General features: G+C 50.7%; 1 protein-coding gene across 1 annotated transcript in view; it reads right to left on the minus strand.

The window, feature by feature from the left end:
• Positions 1-21,755, minus strand: part of LOC147747918 (rab GTPase-activating protein 1-like) — a 1,062,456-nt gene that overhangs the window by 523,106 nt on the left and 517,595 nt on the right. The gene's annotated exons all lie outside the window — the stretch shown is intronic.

Here is a 21,755-nt window from a genome sequence, read left to right on the forward strand (position 1 = left end):
CACACTGTCTGATAGGATGGGGGTAGACACATTTAACAATGGCCATAGGGCTAGCCGTATCGATTATGTGCTAGTCAGTTTAAAATTGTGGCAGTTCGTCAAAGACATGGCGGTAGTTACGCGTGTAGAAAGTGATCATAATCCCCTTATTACTACTATGGTTGGGCTGGTTGCTGAACTGAAGCTACACCAAGTAGGGAAGAGGTATTGCCCCGTGACCTGGTACTAACTAATGATATGCGCCACCTAAAATGGTGTAACGTCATCGAATACCCGGAAATATTGACGGCTATTACAAATGATGTCAACAATGTATTAGATATGCTGGAAAGTAGTGAGGATAAGTCAGAACTCGAAATCCCTAATAAAAGAGATGCATAGAATACTTTTTTTTTTGTAAACAGACTTTATTGTTGTCCACATTCGAAAAAAATATGCAAGGCACAAACCGCCAACATGCCCACGCAGGGGCCCATAAGACAAGGAGCATTGCATTCAAAGCATAGCCAGGTGATGGGGCAACCATTAACCACGACTTAGGACACCCTTGGACCATGCACTAAAACAGTCCCCGCTCAGGCTGCCAGGGTCGAGTCTCAGCAAAGTCCAGACGGAAGAGTCCCCCAATGCCATGACACATCACAATACTCCTGCGTAGACCAGGCCCGCCCAACCACAACACTCCAGCCATACCTGTGAGAGCCTTAGCCCTTCTAGCGTTCCTCGAGCGCCAGGACCGCTGAGGGTGGACATTTTAACCCCAACTCATGAACCCCAGAACCCTCAACTACCCTCCCCCCTCCTTCCCCCAAACTCCCTCTCCCACCCCCCAGTGGTGAAGTGCCCTAAAGTGTAGCGTCATCCCTCGAGGCCTGTGTACTGTATCTAAAACTGGAACAAGTGTAAGGCCCTGATCGTAGAGGGGCATACCGCAGATGAGAGGCCCTTAGAGAGGAACGAGACCAGTGGCCCCCAGCGGAACTCAAAGTTCTTGAAGTCCTCACGGGAAATGTCGGACATGCGTTCCAGGCTGAGCAGTTGCCACAGGCGGGAATGCCATAATGACAACGCTGGTGCCTCCTTCTGTTTCCAGGCTTTTGCAATGGCTAGTTTAGCTGCCCCCAGACATAACCACATAATCCTTTTATCTGCCCTGGTTTGGTGCTCTAACTGGGGGTCCGGAAGGCCCAGAAGTGCCTCTGCCATTATGATCGGGACCGGATACCCCAAAATGGATTTTACCTGAGCAAGGATCTCCACCCAGAACGGCCTAATGGTGGGGCAGTCCCACCATATGTGTTGGAAGTCGCCCAGTAGTCCGCATCCCCTCCAACACCTATCGGATGTCCCTGGGTAGATCTTAGCCAGTCTAGTGGGTACAGGTACCAGTCTGCCATTACCTTTATGTGTGCCTCCCTCAGTTTCGTGGAGCGATTAAAGCGGAAGATATCTGCCCACAGGTGCTTCCAATCCTCCTCCCCAATGTCCCGTTGTGCCATACCCTCCCACCATGAAATATAGCGCGGCCGTGGTGCAGTCTCGGTAGAGAGTAGGAGCTTATACAATGTCGAGATTGCCCCCTTCATGGCCTTGAGCAGGAATAACTCGAGTGAAGTAAGAGGTCTGGTGGCCCCCTCCTTAATCTGCGGACTCAGGGCCCAGTGAAGGAGTTGTGCGTGGTGATACCTCTCCCTGTCCCCCACCCCATAATCCCTCTTGCAGCTGTCAAAAGTGAGTGGGTCATAGTTGTGAAACAGGTGCGTGAGTGCGAGACAGCCCCCTGTCCTCCAGGCATCGAAAGGCCCCTCTCGGAGTGCCGGAGGAAAGGAAGAGGTGAAATGGATCGGGGTGAGCGGTGACGGGAAGGACGTCCAGCCCTCCCTTCCAGCCACAGTGTCCCACACTTTTAGGGTGGTGCGTGTAGGGGTGCTGACGTACGCATTGAGGGGTCTGTCTTTCTTAGCGCCCCATATCAAATCCCGGATTGTTCTGCCCGCTACGCTGCGGTCCATGTGGAGCCAGTGTTTTTCCGACTCCATCTGTGCCCATTCAACCAGGATGCGCAATTGAGCTGCCTTATAGTAGAGACGAAGGTCTGGAAGCCCTGCCCCCCCCTCACGCTGCGGACGCCTTAGCATGTAAAAGGAGAAACGTGCCCTTCCCTCCTGCCAAACAAACCTCAGGAGCATGGTCTTAAGACGCGCGAAGAAATCCTCCTCTAGCTCTATAGGAAGTGCTTGGAACAAATAGAGTAATTTAGGTAGGAGGGTCATTTTGATGGCGTGTATGCGACCCAGCCAGGAGAGGAAGAGCGGCTGCCAGCGAGAGAGTTCTCGTTGGAGTCGGGTGATGAGCCCGGGGTAGTTGGCCGAATATAATTGGTTGAGCTTGGGAGTCAGTTGGACCCCTAGGTACTGTAACGAGGAGGGCGCCCAGTGGAGTGGAGTCAGCGCTCTAACCTGCGAGGCCTCAGTTGGAGAAAGAGTCAGGTTGAGAATGGAGGACTTGGTCAAGTTGACCCTAAAGCCTGCTACACCCTCGAAGGAGACGAGCACCTCCTGCAAGTGTGGGAGGGAACCCAGCGGATTGGACAGAGAAAGGAGGACATCATCCGCGAAGAGCGAGATTTTGTGGGCCTCACCTGTAAAGGGCAAACCCTCTATTCCCTGGTGTTCCCGGATCGCTATAGCCAGGGGTTCTATGCTAAGGGCGAAGAGTAAGGGGGACAGGGGGCAACCCTGCCTCGTCCCCCTGGAGTGGCCAAAGGGGGCCGATTGCACCCCATTAATTGAGACCCTAGAGCGCGGGTGTCCATAGTTGGCCTGGAGCATGGTAATAAAGTGAGGGGAGAATCCAAACCGCTGCCAGGTGGACCACAGGAAGTTCCAATCCACGCGGTCGAACGCTTTTTCAGCATCCAGAACGATCAACACTGCAGGGATTCGGAATCTATTGGCCTTCTCTATCAAGTGGATGATGCGTCTAGTGTTGTCGTGGGTTTGCCTCCCCTTGATGAAGCCAGATTGGTCGGGGTGGATGATAAGGGGCATTAGGTCGGCCAGTCTCGTGGCCAGGATAGAGGAGTAAAGTTTGGCGTCTACGTTAAGGAGGGCAATTGGCCTATATGAGGCGCAGAGGGAGGGATCCTTGCCTGGCTTGGGGATGACCGAGATCCTCGCCTCGCACATGGAGGCCGCTGAAGTGCCCTCCGTAGCCATGCAATTGAACAGGCGGACCAGGTGGGGCGCAATCTCGGTGGTGAAGGCCTTATAGAAGACTGCCGTGTACCCATCCATCCCTGGAGCTTTGTGAGCCTTAAGGGATTTGATCGCTGCCAGTACTTCCTCTAGGGTGATAGGGGCTACTAGGAGGTCGTTCCACTCCGGGGACACTTGAGGGACGGGCAGGTTCCTCAAGAAGGCGCCCGGACAGTCTGCATCTGGGGTGTCCGCTGTATACAGGGACGCATAGAACTCCCCGAAAAGATCAGCCTTGTCCTCATCCCTGTGCTGTAGGTCCCCTGCACTATCTCGTATGCCCCCGATATATTCCCTCTCCCTCTTATCTTTTAATTTTCTGGCCAGATGTTTCCCCACCTTGTCCCCCTGTGTGTAGGCCAGGCTGCGCAATTTGAGGAGGGTGAACTCTGCCCTATTGTTATATATGGCTCGTAATTTACCTCTAAGGGCCGTGAGCGCTCTCTGCGTCTGCCTGGTGGGGGTCTGCTTATGTGTCTGTTCGGTCTTCAATAGCTCCTGTTCCAGGCCTTCCCTCTCTTTAGCGCGCTGTTTATTAAGGGCCGAGTTAAGCGCGATGCATTTACCCCTAATAACCGCCTTGAACGTGTCCGACGTGTTATATTCAGAGGTCTCCTCCGGGTTATTGAGGGAGAAGAACTCCCCGATGGCCTCCCTTAATTGCTTGCACGCTTCCTTGTCTCTCACTAGCGCTTCCGGGAAGTACCACCGCGCTGGTTTTGGGGCGCATCCCAGCCAGGTCAAACAGATAGTGTACATCCCATGGTCCGAGACAGAGATGGGGAGGATCTTCGCGTCTTGTAAGGAACCCCGGAGGGACTGGCTAAAGAAGATTTAGTCTAGGCGGGATTAGGTTTGGTTACATGGGAGTAAAACGAAAAGTCTCGGGTGTTCAGGTGCGCCACACGCCAGCTGTCTAGGAGTCCCATGTCTTCCATCCGCGCCTGGATAGAGTCTGGGAATATGTCCATGTCAGCTCTCCTCATGTGTGTACTATCTAGTGTTGGCTGCCAAACCAGGTTGAAGTCCCCCAAAAGTAGAGCAGGCCCCTCTGCAAAATCTGTCACTTTGCCCAGAAGTGTAAGCAAGAAACTCTTTTGGCCAGTGTTGGGGGCATAAATTGACACTAGGGTGCACACTTTACCCTTCAAACGACCCTTGACCATGACCCACCTCCCTTCTTTGTCACTCTGAGTGCACATAGGTTCAAACTGTGCGGCCGGACTAAACAGCAGCGCTACCCCTTTCTGCTTAGTGGACGCGGAGGCTTTATATATAAGAGGGTATTTCTTGTGTTTAAGGCGATGGTCCTCCGACTTCAGGAGATGTGTTTCCTGCAGCGCAACAATATCTAAGTGTTGGTCTAGCACATACTTCCACACTTTCTGGCGCTTCTGCGGGGAGTTAAGGCCCTTAACGTTCCATGTCCCAATCGTTATAGGCATTTAGGGATAGATCCGGACCAATCCGCCATAGATGCCCACCCCGGCCCCCCCCCAACCAGGGCACCCCCACCATCCTCGCGTCCCATCCCCACAACCCACAATGGTCGGCAGAGGCGCCGGGAAAGCCCTCCCAGGTCGCTCTGTCAATACCGCACCGGTATGAGCCCCCGTCCGTCCCCCACTCCAGAGATATCAGAAGGCCCCGAGAACCACCATGCCGCAGCACCTCACCACCCAATCCCCCCCCCCAACAAAGGAACAGAACGACTAACCCCAACTGAAGGTCCAAAGTCCAGGCCAGAACTTCCGACCCCATCCTTCCAGTTCAGAACTGCAGTCAAAAAGTACTTGTAGTGGGTGTTGGGCAGTGGCGGCTCGACGGTTCGAGACTCCCCGCCCACCTCCCCATCCCTCGCGCTGCAGGTTTCTATGTAGAACCACCTTACCGGACCTCATGTACCAGACCCCGTGCCTCTGGAGACTTCTTGAATCGCCGCTGCTTTCTCCTGCTCCACAGTCTTTAGGTCAGGCTTGAGCGGTTTCCTTGATGAGCGGCCGCGCCGAACCCTCTGCCAGCCAACGCTCGATGCTTGAGAGGATGTGGCCGGAGACCCCGTTGCGCCTCCAGTCCCCTCCTGGCCGAGTTGAAGCTCCTCGTACGGGATCCCCAGCACTGAGCAAGTGTCTTTCAAGGAACGCAACTGATGGAGGGTCCCATTCCAGCGGAAGATCAGTCTAAAGGGGTGACCCCAGGAATATAGGACCCCTTCGTTGCGCAGGAGCGTGGTGGCGGGTTTGAAGGCTCTTCTCTTTTGCAGTGTGATCACTGAGAGGTCCTGAAAGAGCTCCAGAGCGTGGCCCTGGTATTGAATGGGCTGTTTGAGGCGTGCCGCCTTCAATATGCGTTCCTTTAAGGCGTAGTCGGGCAGAAAAGCCAGGATAGTAGGGGGAGGCCACTGTGATCTACGGGCCGGGCCCACCCGATGTGCCCTATCGATGCGAATCTCGAAGTCATCACCCACCTCAAGGACCGCCCGGAACAAACCCTGGAGATAGCTCGCAACATCTCCCCCCTCCGCCGAGGAGGGCACGTTCCGAACCCTAATGTTGTTCCGCCTGGAACGATTCTCTAGGTCCTCCGTATGGGACTGGAGGTCGGTCTGCTGATCATTGAGACGGACAATTTCCTGACGGAGGAATTCCACTTCTTCGCTCCTAGCTTGTCCAGAAAGCTCATTAGCTGCCACTCGTTCCCCCAGGTCATCCACATCGCGGCGCAGCTCCCTGTACTCCCCCGCCATGTCCTGTCGGAGGGATTGAATGTCCTCCTTGAGAGAGTTGAAGAGCGCCTCCATGAAGGCCTTGGTTGCCGGGGCTTCTCCCCCATTTCGCTCTGCGCTCTTAGCTGGGGGCCCTTGAGTCTGCTTGTCTGGGCTCTTTTCGGGTTTGGGATTCCCTTTCGACAGCAGGTCGGTGATGGTGCAGTTCCCCTTGCGGTTGTTGGCCGCCATCTTCCCTCTCTCCAGTCACCACCGCCCGGGTCTCCACCTGCTCGTCGGGAGTGCAGACGCTCCGTCTGGGGCTATTGATGTGTCAGGAGCCCAGCTCGATCAGCGATCCCGGCGAGCCCTCAGTGGGTCACGGCTCCCAGTCCAGTGCCCTCCCCTGTGGCCCCCTCAGTAGCTCCTGGCCCGCTGCGACCCCCCTGCCGCCGCCGCTCTCCTGAGGGCTGAAGATTTCTCCACAAGGTGCGGAGCAGGGTCTGCCGGTGGCCTGATGTTGCCTCTCTGTTCTGTGATTCCTCTGCCGGCCCCCTCACCCCAATCTCTGGGGCCCTGGTCTCGCCGTGGGCATTGGGGGGTGATCCAAGTCCCCCTTCTTCACACGATGCCCCCCCAGAGTCCAGCCGCCCAGCTCTGAGATGCAACAGTGGCGGGGTGCCCAATGTCGTCAAGGGGGGCCCCCTCCTGTCGCAGTGCCCGCAATGACCTCTCCCAGCCCCTTCAGCGTCTCTCCTTAGGGCCGATGGGACCCCACAAGGGACAACAGCGGGGTCCAGCCTCCCTCTCACGCACCGGAGGCCCCTGGCAGTGCAGCTCCCTCGCTCTCTCTGTCGTGGGTGGCCTCACCGCAGGCCACCAGGCCTCGCGTCCCACTCTCCGCAGTCCCGGGCTTATGGTCGCTCAGCGGGTAGGCCGCAACCGGGGCATTTCCTGGCGGCTCCCGCCGGGTCCCGTAGTGCCTCCTTCCGCCCTCAGCTCTCCTTGGGTCGCGGTGCCGGGCCGGCCCTCCTTCAATGCCTGCGCTCTCCGCTAGCGCCCCACAGGCCGTAGGGGCTCCGCCGCACCTCCAGGCCGCATCGAAGGGCGGAGGTGTGCCGCACTCCCCTCCAGTCACAGGGCCGCAGCCGGGGCCTTTCCCAGGCGCCCCCGGCCGGGTAGCCCGGCACCCGCTTGTGAGGGCCGCTCAATCACTTCTCGGGCTCAGCTCCGGCGCTCATTCACGGCGGGCCCCCCAAGGGCGCCCAGGGCAGCTCCGACGCCCTCCGCTGGAGCCGTAGGGCCGCCGCCGACCTCCCAGTCCCGTTTGCTGCACAGGAGTCGGGCCGCCCTCTGTCCCTCCCGGGCCGGCGCCGCTTGCCTGGTTTTCCGAGGCTCTCCACCGTCGGCCGGCGGCCGAGCTGCCTTTCGTGTGCTGTCCCCTACTCTCGGGGTCGATGCTCCGGGTCAAGCTTCAGGGTAACGAGCGGCTTAGGTAGGGCCTGGGGGCTCAGGACGGGGAGCCTCCGGATAACACGTCCACCTAAGCCGCAATCTTAGCCACGCCCCCCCATATAATACTTTTTGATCAGCTGAAGTTATACTTCTGTAAACCTGCCAATAATAGGAAAGGTAAGAATAAGAAACCTCAGGGGTGGTACAATGAGAAATGCCGTCATGCGAGGGCAGAGTTGGGATTAGCCTTAGGAAATGGGGACTCAGTTAGTGTAAGACAGGCATGTGACCTCTATAGGAAAGCCACAAAAGCAGCCAAAAGGTCATGGGACAAGGGTAGGTGGGAGAAGTTAAAGGATGCATGTGAGTCTAGAAACCCCAAATTATTCTGGGATAAGTATAAATGGGACGGGGGGGACACGTCCAGACCCTCCCGCAGAATAACGTTGCTCATCATCTCTGGGTAGAGTATTTTAAACCTCAGTATGCCGCCCAAGCAGATGAGCGAAACTGATCCGTTTCCATATACATTTTACACTAGTGGAGTATTCACATTAGAGGAAGTTGACAGAGCATTAGATACGGTTACACCTGGAAGAGCCCCCGGTATTGATTGTATCCCTGCAGATGTTTTTTTAAATAATAAACCTACTTGGCGTGTATATATTAGGCACGTAGCAAATGCAATCGCATGTGGCGCTCCTATCACGCCTTCTTGGAAGGGGGCGGAGATATTTCCAGTTTTTAAGAAGGGCGACAAATCATCAGCAAGTAATTATAGGCCAATAAGCCTTATAGGTTCTGTGCAAAAGATTATGGGGAGGCTGATTTTATTCAAAGTCCAAACATGGTTAGAAGAAAAACAGATTTTAACCCCACTGCAGGCTGGCTTCCGTCCACTCACGAGTACTATAGATCAGGTCTTCCGTTTTATTATTATTTATTGGAAGACAGTAGTGTTGGGGAAAGGGGCATTGTACACTATGTTTGTTGATTTGAAGGCAGCTTTCGATCTGGTGCCACGCAGTAAGTTGTGGTGTGTCTTGAGGGAGTTGGGGATGGCCCCAGAATTGTTATCCTTGATCGTTCGCTTACATGAGGATAACCATGCCCGGGTACGGTGGGGCTCCAGGGGTGAGATCACTGAGTCATTTGCCGTTGACAGAGGAGTGCGTCAGGGGTGTGTTTTAGCACCTACCCCTGTTCTCACTCTTCGTCAACGTGGTGGCCAATTTCCTCTCCCTGGTCCCCACTGATGCACCAGTGTTGGCAGGTGATCATATTCCCATCCTCATGTTTGCGGACAACACCCTAATTATCTCCAAGACACCTAGTGTCATGCAAAGGGCCCTACTTCGGTTTCAGGATTTTTGTCACATTTGGGGCCTAGAAATCAACACAGAAAAGACCAAGTTTATGTCCTTTAATGTACATAAATCTTTTCGCGGCAAAGTCTATATGAATACTGTCGCCTTGGAAAAAGTAAATGCCTTCACTTATTTGGGTGTAACCTTACAGTCTGATATGAGGTGGACAAACCAACCTGACGTTGCCGTTTTAAAACATAAGCAGCAGTCAGGGATTCTTGCAGCCAAATTTAAATCTTCCTTTACCAAACCAATCAGCCCTGTGATGGAGATATATGGTATGAAGGTTTTAAGCTCCGCCTTATACGGAGCCGAGTTATGGGGGTTCAGTAATTTAAACCAATTAACTATAGCTGAAAATACCTTTTTACGTAAGGTCACTGGAGTCCCACAGAGTACACCCATGCGTCTCTTACTGTTAGACTTGGGAAGGAAAGCAGTAGAAGATCTGGCGAAACTCCGCCCTTTATTATATTGGCGTAGATTGTGGTGTACTGAAGAATTAGTGCACTATGCCAAAGGTCTCAAAGACTTAATGGACGTAGACCGCTTTCACAAGATAACTTGGTTAAATGAGATCAGATCGCTTTTGGCGAATTTGGGCATGAGCGAACTGTGGAAGGACCCTTCCAACGCTGTCTTTCCTTCAAAAAAGATCTTGGAGGCGAGGTATTGGGAAATGGTCATGGTTTCAGTATGTTCCACTGGACTCTCTAAGCATCTAACTGGCCGTTTCTTGGAACTCAAATCAAGGCCCATTTTAGAAAAATATTTGGATGCTATTGAGACACCCCATGATCGTAAATTGTATTTCCAGCTAAGGATGGGAACCTTTTTTTTATTTTTTTTATTTTTTATTTGTTTTAATTATTTTCTGGTGCATAGATTTACAAACATTGCATACATTCTTGTGTGCAACATAGAAAATAATATGTAGCGAACACTAATGAAGGCAACAGCTAGTGACAACAGAACAACGATACTTTCAGAATCTTGGACAACTTATTTAGTGAATACAATACATTGTCTACATTTGCATTATGTAACTAGACATGCATCACATATTGTCATCTCTCCATTAGCTTGCAACCGGGCGCTGGCTCAGCACTCTCCCCTCCACAGTTTGCTGAGCTACGTTAGGGCAGTCCCTCATCTAGTTGGGAGGCTACTGCCCCAACTTGTACATCAGGGACGATGGTCCACCCCTCTATGTTTGAGCTATCTACTGTAATGCCCAAGAGATAGGCCTGCAGGGGCCCCCAGATGTCTGTCGGTCTAGAGTTAGCCGGCTGCGATCTGCATATATAGCATTCGGTTCTTGACAGTAAGTAATGTCCTGCAACCACTCCTTGAATTTGGGAGCTCTCCCTCGTCCCCACCTACAGGTGAGCCGTCGCTTTGCTAGCAGTAAGGCAATGTTAAGGAGCTTCCTAGTAACCTTAGGGATCGCCATTGTGTAGCCCAGCAGCATTATCAGCGGCGCTTTATCAAACGTAATGTCTATCATATCTACCAGTGCTGAGTGTATTTGTGACCAGTATTGTTCCACCGCGGGGCACTCCCAGGCCAGATGGTAAAAACCAGCCCCAGGACAGCGGCATCTCTCACAGCTGTCATTGTCTGAGAGGCGGAACCTGAACTTCCTTTCAGGCGTGTAGTAGACCCTCTGCAAAAATTTGTAGTAAATAACCTTGAATCTGCAGCTAGACGAGACCTCATGTGTTAATTCACAGCAGTAACTCCACTGCTCATCCATGATGCTTTCACCTATGTCTGTAGCCCAGTGTTGTCTGGCTGAGCTACCCACGACTGGGCATTGTGTCCTAATGCTATTGTATAACATCGACACTAAGTGCGTGCCGTCAGTTGAGTGCAATAGGGTGTTTAGCGTTGCCAAGCTTTCAGTCTCCTGCGGGAAATCCGGCAATATGTCACGCATACCTTTGGCGCAGTCTCACATAGTAAAACACTTCCAGTGGCGTGTAAGTGGTTTCTTTAAAGAACAATTCTTAAGAACGAAACTCTCCATCTAGGAATAGGTCCCCCCAGGTGTTAATCTGTACCCGCTTGCACATGTTCTGAAACCCTGTTTCCCGCAGGAGATCGAGTCTCGGGTGATATGTGAGTGGCATGCGCGGAGCGTATATCATCTGGGCTGCAAATATGTGGGCAATGGGCCTCCAGGCGTCCATTGTACACGATACCGTGTTGGGAGGCGTTTCTAACAGATTCACAGTGCGTTGCAATATGCCATTTAGTGGGTAAGGGCGAGCAATCCAATCCTATGCAGCTATTTGGGGCATGAACGACGTAGGCACCATCCAATGATAGGCATAATGCACCTGCACGCTCATATAGTATACCTCAAAATCTGGTATGTCAAACACTCCTTTATCATAAGGTTGTGCAATGACCTCCTCAGTCGCGGTTGTCTCCCTCCCCAGACTAGTCAGATTAGGGTTTTTTAGTTCGGGTTTTTACTAGTAAATGGGCAGCAGCCACCAATAATGTATGCCCATGGTGTCCTGATAGACAGGAAACACTAAGCCATCTATAGTTTTTTTGCCCACTATATGCTAATCCTCACAGAATGTGGGTTAAACCTATATGTAAGTTATATGGTTTCAGAAGGCACGACGAAGCTTTAAGAGTCTTAATCACGGACCCAGCTTTGCCGATCACCATTGCAATGGCCAAGTTTTTAGGTTGGGCTTGGACAATTTAACGAAAGGCAGCCCATTAGGTATGCTAAGAACCATTATTCCATTATTGTATGAATAGCCTAGAAATTATGTTGAGAACTGGGGTTATGAAATGTGGCAGGGTAATTGTGGTTGAATCTTATGCCTAATATAAATATTGTTTTATTGGATGAATTCGTCAGTTAGTATGCTAATTTAATAACATTTTAATCAATTTGTACATGCTTAGTTTTGTATAGCTCTCTATCTAAAATTTTGTGATGTTTTATTGATGAAATGTCTTTGTGCTTTTATGACTTAACTGTCGAATAAAGCTTATTTGATTGATTGATTGATTGAATAAATTGGTTGTGACCAGTTTGCAGATTTCTACACTTGTAATCTTATTAATGGATAGAGTTCTATCACAGAACAGTGAGAATGGGAGGGTCGGTAAGGAATCTGCAGCTAAATAGAGTCACTACCAGAAAGAGCATTACCAAAGGTATGTAACTTGTTCTTCTGATGAACATTTCTAGAAGCAGATTCCTCACCTTTGAATAACTACCAAAGCAGTAACTACTAGAGGTGGTTATGGAAATGGACTCAAAGCAGAAAGTTCCTCAGGACCGAAAAGCCTAAACGCCCCTTTTGGCGAACCCGGCTGCCAGATAACAGTGTTTCATGAATGTATGGAGGGACGCTCCTGCTAGCTGCCTGGCTGTGTCAAGGCCAGGGATTCCACATGCTATCGCAGTGGTAGCATCTTTGGCCCTGGTAGAATGAATACAGTGTCATTCAGGAGACTACTTTCTGGGCAATGTGTTGTAGATCTTAATGCAGAGTATGATTCAGCAAGAGTTGGTCCTTTCCTTTCCTGCACTGCCTTGCCTTTTTTCGCTCTGGAAAACCCTGCAAAGAGCTGAGCCTCTACCTTGTGTGCCTTGATCCAATCAATGTAAAAGCGGAGTGCGCTTTTTGGATGCAAGTAATGGAACCTCTTCCTAGAGGGATGGCGTGGAGCATAGAACACCAGCAGGGTGATAGTTTGACGGACATGGAATAGTGTCACAACTTAATAGAAATTATATTCGTGTTCACAGAACCAGTTTGTCTGGGAAGAGGTTAGTACATGGTGAAATGATACACAGAGCCTGAGGCTCACTCACGCAGTGCTAAGGTGATGGCGATAAGGAAGATGTCTTAGAGGCCATAAGGGACAGCTGTGAAATGGCTCGAGCCGAGTGCATATCAAATAAGTGAGGGAGGACTAGATTAAGGTCCCATTGGGCATCACAAAAGGAGAAGGAGGAAACATGTTGAAGCTCTCTCAGAAATTGGAGCACAACTGGTGACTTAAACAAGTTGGGTTTATCTGATAATTGTAAGAAAATCGAAATGGCTGAAAGATAATCTTTAAACGGGCCCCAAGCAAAGACTTTCCGAGCAAGAGACAAAACAAACAGACAGTCAGAAAACTTGGTCTGGAGTGGGTCAAGCTGGTGTGTGTCAAACCAAAATACAAATTGTTCCCAATGACAGGCATATATAGTTTTCATGCCTGGCTGTCAACCACTACAGGAATGTCAAAGGTGTTCAGCTGTCACCACAAAATGTCCAAACACGAGGGTGGAGACTGTGAAGGTCCAGGTGCAGAACCCTGCCCAGTTGCTGAGACAGCAGGTCCTCCCCGGGGAGCAGCCTGATCCGAGAACATATGCTCAAGTCCAGGAGTTCTGGATACCATACTCTCCATGCCCAATCCAGAGCCACTAGGATGACTTAGGCACAGTCTGTCTTGATCTTCTTGAGAACTCTGGGCAGGAGTGATATCAGAGGAAAGGTACACAGAAGTTCTGAGTTCCACTCAAGGCAGAAACATCTCTGAGCAAGTGATGCAGAAGTGCTGATAATAAGCATTCTTGGTGGTAGCGAATAGATTTAGCCACGGTTATCCCCATTTGTGGAAGAGGCCTTACACTACCTCCAGACGTAAACGGCATGCGTGATTTGCTAGGCGCCGACTGCGGAGTTTGTCTACCATGGCGTTCAAAGAGCCCACCAGGTGGTTCGCCATCCAAAAAATTCCTGGGCGGCCCAGCCAATTCAAGAGGCAAGCACCCCCTGGCACAAGGTCTAAACCCCACCCTGCCTTTTTGCTGCAATATCACATGGCAGTGGTGTTGCCGTGAGCACCTGAACCTAAGCCTCCCCTGAGAGACAGAAGGAAGGCTTTCAGCAGCAAGCATATGCCCTTCAGCTACAGAAGGCTGATGTGTAGCTATGACTCCGCTGGAGACCAGAGGCCCCTATTCTCGACCTCTCCCGGATGACCACCCCAACCCGGAAGCAATGCATCCGTCACCACTATCAGTTCTTGATGAGGTAGGAAGAGAGGTATGCTCCTGACTCAATGCAATGTAACGTAAAGTGGAGTTGTAGAGAGCTTCTTGTTAACTGTGAGGGTATTAGGCGCTGAGTAGGAGAGACTATGTGTGTGGTGAGGAGAGGCCTGAGTACAGGCAGTCTTGATGGTCATGCATGAAGACTAATTGAAAAGCCAGGTCTTCTGCTGTGGAGATTTGAATGTATTTGATTTTTGGATTTGTAAAGCTCTTGAATGCCCAGAGGCATCTTGGCGTTATTGCAGACAGGTGTAGTGCTATACGGAAGGTAGATGCTACTGGTTTATGATGAGTGAAAAGTCAGGTTTTAACTTGGTGAAAGTGCACAGAGTCCTGGCTCAGAGGTCTCTGCTGGGTGTCGTTATACGTCCAATTATAGCCCAGCTCCTCAATTTCAGAGGCAGTGATCTAAATCTGTGAAGAGCCAACTGAGAGAAACACATTCAAATATCAAGGAGATAGCATCTACTTTTTCTAATTTTACAGTTGCAGAGCAGGAGGTCAGTAGATCTTTCATGGAAGTCAAGAAGGCTATTTGTGATGAGAACCACGGCTAGTCCTTGCTGTACCCTGACAAACTTTATGTGATGGCAGAGGGTGGCACATTCTTCTTTACTAAGCCAGACGGTGCTTACATTTTGAAAAGAAATTGCTAGAAGAAAGAACTGTGCACAATCTTCTGCTAGCTTGAGTTGTTCTCAGACACCAATGAGTGATGTAGAGTACGCTGCCTGGTACTGTTTATGCTCGCATTAACATGCAAAAATGTAATGCACTATGTGACTGATGTAATACTTGAGGTGATGGTTGTTGTTTCAGTCACTCTCAGTGGGGGGCATGCTCTCATATGTCTCTTAAATGGATAATACTGTTGTTTAAAAATGCGGGTGGTGGGGTGTCCACTTGCATTTAGTGAATCTCACACAGAGTACATGGGTGTCAATTTTGGTTTGGGAATTTAGGGGTATCTAAAATGAAAATTGGAAAATTCTTTGTGAGTGGGCAGGGGAAGCATAGGGTGCTGGGGTATTGGTTTTATTAGTTGTTCCAAAATCAAGTAGAACTGGGTTCTATATTGTGGTGTGCATGGTATTTGTTGCTGCCCCATAAAACACATTTATGAGCGAACCATACACATGCCAATCTCGGTAATGCATAGTCTCAAATGTATAACCTGAATTATCCGAGGGCTCAATAACCCCCAAGAAAGCTGGTCTCCTCTTAAACTATTTGGACAGCCTCAAAATCGACATAATGCTCCTACAAGAGATTCATTTAGACCCAGGGACCTCAAGGGATTATGCTCACAAAGGAGGACTGGGCTGATATTTTTAATCATATATATCCAATGCTAAGGAAGTAGATATTTTCATTAGGAAGGTGGAGACACTAGCGGATTCTGAGGGCAGGTTCCAAATGGTATCTGGGGTACAATGCAAACATAATTCTTTTAGAAAATAGATGTAATTTTGCACAACTACAAGCATTCAAAAGTGATGTGGAGGAAACTTTAATTTGGATGTTGGCTCTTCATTTGAAAGGTTAAGTACGCCTTCTGCTGAGTACACCAAGCAGGTCAGATTTCTAGCTCGACTGTTAGATGAATATGGTCTTTTATATATCTGGCAGGTTAAGAGGGGGAAGGAGAAAGTATTTACTTTCTATGCATCAGTACATGAGAGCTTCCCAAGGTTAGACTACTGCTTTCCCAGCTCTGACACCACATACTGGGATGCCAAAATTGAGTATCTCTCACTCATGCCCTCAGACCACTCCCGAGCGGTTCTGGAGCTTAACATTCAGTGACAATGCTATATTGCGTGAGTTGAACATTTCATTCCATGGCTTTGATTGACAGTGTGTTCCGTGAAGAAATGAGAACTTTGATTTTTGAATTGTTTTAGATCAATTTAGGTTCTGTTGAACATTATGCTACTGTATGGAAGACCTTTAAAATGTGCATAAATGGAATGTCTAGCGCTAAACACTGAGAGGTTTTAAAGTATATAGGACAACATTTTGAGTTCCCATTAAAATGGAGCCATGGCTTGGTCAAATATATAGGAGTAATTGTGTTACATGATAAATATGCTCTAATCCACAGCAACTATGGTCTGGTTATGAAAAAGTTCCAATTACAAGTTGAGCGATGAATGAAAAGACAACTCTCGACTGCGTGATGAACAGCAATCATAGACATAGTGGTGCTACCGAAATGTCTATCTTTTTATCAACATACCGGTACCAAAGAATATTTGTTTTTTTCATTAACAACTCGATTCTCTTGACTAGGTTAATATGTGCTGGTAAATAGCCCTGGATCAGGTGGGAAGTCCTTACTAGACTGCTGGCGAGCACAGGCTTTGGTGTGGGAGATATTCCGCGGTATCATCTGGTAGCTCAGGAGCCCCTTGCGGCCGTCTGATATAATCCTGCTGCGCACCCCCAAATTTAGTGAATGAACGAGATCGGGTTGAGCAAGGTCCTTTGTAGAGTATGCTGGGAGTTAGGCAGCGTAGGCCATCTTCTGAAGTCCAAACTACATGGTGTACACAATGGGCGATATGGACACTGGCCAGTAGGGCCACCTTAAAGTTATTATACTACCTTGCCATGCCTACGACCTATATTCCTTTGCTGCTGCCCATTCTTGAACCAGGCGATGGGTCCTCACTTCTCAAGAAAAAGATCACCCAACTTTCCCATCTGTTTCTGGAGGGCCAATACTTGACTCTAGATGACTGCCTATCAAAGGCTAGCACTAACCCCCTAGATGTAGTCACATACTCTCAACGTAGACAGGTGGTGAAGAAATAATTTCCGACATTTCGTCTTGTACCTTCCGTGTTCACTCCTCTTCAACAGATCATTAACCCCTTGCCTGCTGATGACGGAACCACTCCGTCATCAGCTGCGGTGGTGCTGTGCTGATGACGGAGCGGTTCCGTCATGGCCCGCTCGGAGCGCCAGCGCAGCGCGAATTCCGCGCCTGCGCTGAGCGTTCCATTGAGCGGGGCGGGCCATGACGGAATCGCTCCGTCATAAGCACAGCGCCACCGACGCTGGTGACGGAGCGGTTCCGTCACCAGCATGCGGCCGCCGCCCCGCCCCCTTAGCACTGCGGCGGAATAGCCGCCGCAGTGAAGGGGTTAACTCAGGCTCCACCAGAAGATGGGCCGCCAAACTCTATAAGCTGTGCTCAGAAACAATTGAAATCTCTGATCTGCTGGCTAGGCATTTTTAGGTCTCGCCTGTCGATGCGCATGCGCATCGAGCAAGCGAGACTATAGGGGCTCATCCACTCTTTATCCAACTGCAAGGAATCGTGGCGATTCCTTGCAGTGCCCGTGACTTTTAAGGTCAATGCGCATGCGCATTAAGCTTATGCGCATGCGCATTGACCTTAAAAGTCACGGGCGCGTGCACGTCCGTGTTTGTTTACCCTTGCCTACTCTCTCTCTCTCCCCTCTCCGCCCCCGTTCCGCCCCCTCCCCTTCCCGCCATGTCGCATTTCTCCTCCCCCCTCCCCTCTCTTCCCTCCGGCTTTTTTTTTTGTTTTTGTTTATTTTACCCGCCGATTTAGTGACCACAGATGCCTGCACTGTCTTTGGCAGATCATGCCTGCACTCTGATTTGAAAGCCTGTATTTTATTAGCTAGGTCTCCTCTCCTCCTCCCGAGGTCTGACTCAGGCTCCATGGCAAACAACTGTTCTTAAGCTCTCTGCCAAGACGTACACTTTGGCTGGATCCTGCATTTACGGCATACTGAAGCTCGCCCCGAAAGCATGATACCGACGGGCCCAACCTGTAATCTTCAGACACTGCTAATCATGGTAAATACCTTCTCCCGTCGATGGAGCGGCCTCCAACACAAAGCCGCCGCAACCTCTCAGGAAACAAAGCGGCCAGTAATCCCGCCATGCAATATACTACTGCGCCCGCACCAATTAATGAACGCGACCGAACAGTCTCTGGCATGCGGCTGGTTGCAGGAGCCCTTGGGTAACGTTGCTGAGGGCACCAAGCGCACGTGAGAAGCGTCGGCCATGTTTATTATCCCAGTAAGAAGGCAGTTGTGCACATTTCACGTTAGAGGATGCCCTGGGACAGTACCCAATATGCTGAACCATTTAATAGCCCTCACGGCAGGACTTTACTAACTAGCGTTAGCTGTGAGATTTATCTGGGGGGAGATGATTGGGCCTTTCGTGCCTGGCACAGCACTGAGCTGTTTTTTTCCCTCTTTGTCCTTCTGTTGCACTCGGTGTTTGTGCGTTTTAAATAACTGAGGCAAACATGTATCTTTCATGCAGCCCCTCGTGCTATTTAGTGCCCTCCGTGCATAAGCTTGTGCGACTTCACTGCAACAATGCACACGAGCAGAAAATGAATGGGAGCACTTGTGACTAGTTCATCTGGCATCAACTCACAAAACACCACAGTGTATACCGTACTTTAAGATCATCGTAGATCTTTACCACTCAAGAGAGGCTGGTTTTGTGGACCACTGGCAATCACCCATCGTGTCGCCCCCGTTCCGCCCCCTCCCCTTCCCGCCGTGTCGCATTTCTCCTCCCCCCTCCCCTACGGCTTTTTTTTTGTTTATTTTACCCGCCGTGTCTCCGATCCTTTCGCTCTCCTCCCCCCTCCCCTCTCTTCCCTCCGGCTTCTTTTTTGTTTCCCCAGCACACTTCATTTTTACCATCAAATAGCACATTTAGTGACAACAGATTGCACTCTCCATATACACGAGGTGCAGGAGGTAATGTGCTCTGCAGACATGCCAAATAAATTCGTCCACACCCACTCTCCCCTGCACTTACATTTCTCCACCCCCTCCCCTCTCTTCCTTCCGTCTTCCTGCCGTGTCGCACCTCTCCCCTCTCCGCCCCCTCCCCGCCCCCTCCCCTGCCCGCCGTGTTACAATGCTGCATTCGGGCGCCCCCTCTGCTTCCTCCCCCCACCTTGCTTTGATCTCCATGTCGGAGCCGGCTCCAATGGCGAGCAGAAATATCTGTGCTTCTGATGGCCGCGATGGAGACAACAATGACGCGATTAAACCCCAAACCGCACAGGAATGTCACCCCCGGCCCTCATCTAATCCTGCCTGGCTGACGGCCATTACTTGACTACCCGAACACGGCTATGGTCATGAGCCGTGCCTCCCCTACTCTCCTCCCCCCTCCTCCTCTCCTCCCCTGCCTGCCTGCCGCTAGTTTCCATTCGCTGCTCCTTTCTCGTCTCCCTGGCCCCACCGCCCTTCGATGTGAAAGTCCTCCCCCCCCCGCCCCCCGTCCCCTCCTCGCTCACCCTCATCTCCACCTTGTTAATATACCTTCTATATCCCCTTTTCGCCCTTCGCTCCTAGCTGCCTCCTGTAGTCCCCGAAGCACCTCATCCCGGTAGAAAGCCTCGGAACAAGTACGATGCCGCACGCCACGGTAACAGCTCAAGCCACAGTAAGACACGTTACATCGGGGGCAGGTATAGCGCGAAGGGACTGTCATGCACAGGGCACACGGGCCACCCCCTATAGGGGAGGACATCCCTTCAAAATTAGGAGCGCGATTATTAACGGCAGGCTCCATTACTCATCAGTCCTTCCTCAAAAGTTTTGTATTAATGGCACAGCTGCTCATGGAATATTGAGCCAGTCACAAACACAGTAGCAAAGCATATTTAATTACGCACAATGACAGCAAATCGGATAGCCGGACAGTGAGCGCTCGCTCTACCACAGCCAATCACAAACGCTTTCAGTTTTATAGTACTCCCCGAGCCACATGGATTGTGTCTTACTCGATCTGAATGGATTGCAGATAGAGGGAAGGCGCGGTTGAGGAGAGGCTAAAGTTGAAGTTGATAACCTGTGACGGCCGCTTCGAAATGCTCTTGATTGCATAAACATATATTAACTAGGAATACAAAGGTTGTACTTCAATGAGCCTTAACTGAGATAGAAACCAATTTGATGTTGGTTATCGTGGGTTTGATGACCGAAAACTGCAAATCTAGCGGCCATTTTAGAATGGGGTACTTCTTGAGCACATTAGCGTAAAGTACTACAAACGTTACTAAATCATTGAAATTACTCTTAAGATCTTAGTTAATAATTGTTAGGTATAACAGTAAATACATTATGTTAAAATAGTAGGTTTCGCCTCATATGTATTACGTAGTGCCGAGCCCTGCCGATAGTACGAACGTTATGCTTTTATGATGTAGACCCGAGAAGTAGGCGTACTTGTATTGCAGCTCATCGGAATACACGACAATTCAAGATGGCGGCCAGGCATGTCACCCGCAGTCAAAGTGTTGACATGAGGTACTGATCAGTGCTAGAATACTAGCTGAGCTGCTTGTTTGATCTTCTAAGCGTTTTGTGGCAGAGGAGGCCCCATTTCCCACGTGTGAGCGCAAACAGCTGCTGACCCTCTTGGGCTGAGGACGTTGAACAACCTGTCCCGTGGGATGCCTTCATCGTCCTCCAACGGCACATAAGAGGCTGCAATTGACCGGGGTCCCCACTTTTGGGACGCCCATGTCACCCTCAACCCCTCACCCTCAACCCCTCACCCCCTCACCCTCACTCACCCTCACTCACCCTCAACCCCTCACCCTCCCTCACTCACCCTCACTCACCCTCAACCCCTCACCCTCCCTCACCCACACTCACCCACACTCACCCTCAACCCCTCACTCACCCTCAACCCCTCACTCACCCTCACCCTCACTCACCCTCAACCCCTCACCTACCCTCACCCTCAACCCCTCACCCTCACTCACACTCAACCCCTCACCCTCAACCCCTCACTCACCCTCAACCCCTCACCCTCAACCCCTCACTCACCCTCACTCTCACTCATCCTCACTCACCCTCAACCCCTCACCCTCACTCACCCTCAACCCCTCACTCACCCTCAACCCCTCACCTTCACTCACCCTCAACCCCTCACCCTCACTCACCCTCAACCCCTCACCCTCACTCACCCTCAACCCCTCACCCTCAATCACCCTCAACCCCTCACCCTCACCCACACTCACCCACACTCACCCACACTCACCCACACTCACCCTCACTCACCCTCACCCTCACTCACCCCACCCCCACTCACCCCACCCCCACTCACCCTCAACCCCTCACCCTCACTCACCCTCAACCCCTCACCCTCACTCACCCTCAACCCCTCACCCTCACTCACCCTCAACCCCTCACCCTCCCTCACCCTCAACCCCTCACCCTCAATCCCTCACCCTCACCCACACTCACCCACACTCACACTCACCCACCCTCACTCACCCTCACTCACCCTCACTCACCCTCACTCACACTCACCCACCCTCACTCACCCTCACACCCACCCTCACCCTCACTCACCCTCACACTCACCCTCACTCACCCTCAACCTCATGCTAAAGATTTACAAAAAAACCCATTAACAATTCTAAAAGCACTAACTCTAATGCTGCGAGACCTATTGCATTTCTAATGCTTGTTGGGAAGTAGACTTTGGGCTTGCAAAAGTTGACAACATTTGGGATTATTGTTGTTCCCAAGGGAAATTGACTTTATTTAATAACAGGCATAAACTCTTCCATTTTAAGTTTCTCAATCGCCTGCACAACATCCCCAGAGGTTATGTGCAAATTTGATGTGTCAATAAATGCAGGTTCCCACTGATTTATGGCTTACCCAAAGGTTTTTTTTCCACCTTGCCAAGCAGTGCCCGGTCATCTCCACATATTGACATGAAGTGACCAAATTACTGGAGAATAGCATTGGGTGCCAACTGCACTTGAGACACTCAAGATAGAACTAATACGCTATGTAGCCTTTATCAAAAAACTGGTTTGAAGGGTTGCAGTGCTATTCTTACCGTTGGCT

The sequence above is a fragment of the Lissotriton vulgaris genome, chromosome 1_1 (assembly GCF_964263255.1).
Source record: "Lissotriton vulgaris chromosome 1_1, aLisVul1.2, whole genome shotgun sequence".
In the NCBI taxonomy this organism is placed as follows: Eukaryota; Metazoa; Chordata; class Amphibia; order Caudata; family Salamandridae; genus Lissotriton; species Lissotriton vulgaris.